Genomic DNA, 438 nt, shown 5'->3' with positions numbered 1-438 from the left:
AACTATTGTGATGTTTAATACTGAGTATCAACTTGATTGAAAAACGCAAAGTATTGCTCCCCGCTTGTCTGTGAGGGTGTCGCCAAAGGAGATTAACATTTGAGTCAGTGGACTGGGAAAGGCAGACCCACTCTCAATCTGGGTGGGCACCATCTAATCAGCTGTCAGTGCAGCCAGAATAAAAGCAGGCAGAAAAAAAATCTGAAAAGTCTAGACTGGCTTAGTTTCCCAGTCTACATCTTTTGTGCTGGATGCTTCCTGAGAAGTTTGATCAACTGAAGCCGCCTTCTCTCAACTCGTCAAAGTCATTCTATACCCAGCTTTGATCCATTGCTGGCGGTGACCTGCGTTCCTTTGGAGGGCGAGATGCACTCTTATTTTTTGAATTTCCAGCTTTTCTGCCCTGCTTTCCCCCCATCTTTGTGGTTTTATCTGCCT

The sequence above is a fragment of the Mandrillus leucophaeus genome, unplaced genomic scaffold, assembly GCF_000951045.1.
Source record: "Mandrillus leucophaeus isolate KB7577 unplaced genomic scaffold, Mleu.le_1.0 Scaffold853, whole genome shotgun sequence".
In the NCBI taxonomy this organism is placed as follows: domain Eukaryota; kingdom Metazoa; phylum Chordata; class Mammalia; order Primates; family Cercopithecidae; genus Mandrillus; species Mandrillus leucophaeus.
Note: the sequence above shows the minus strand (reverse complement) of the source record.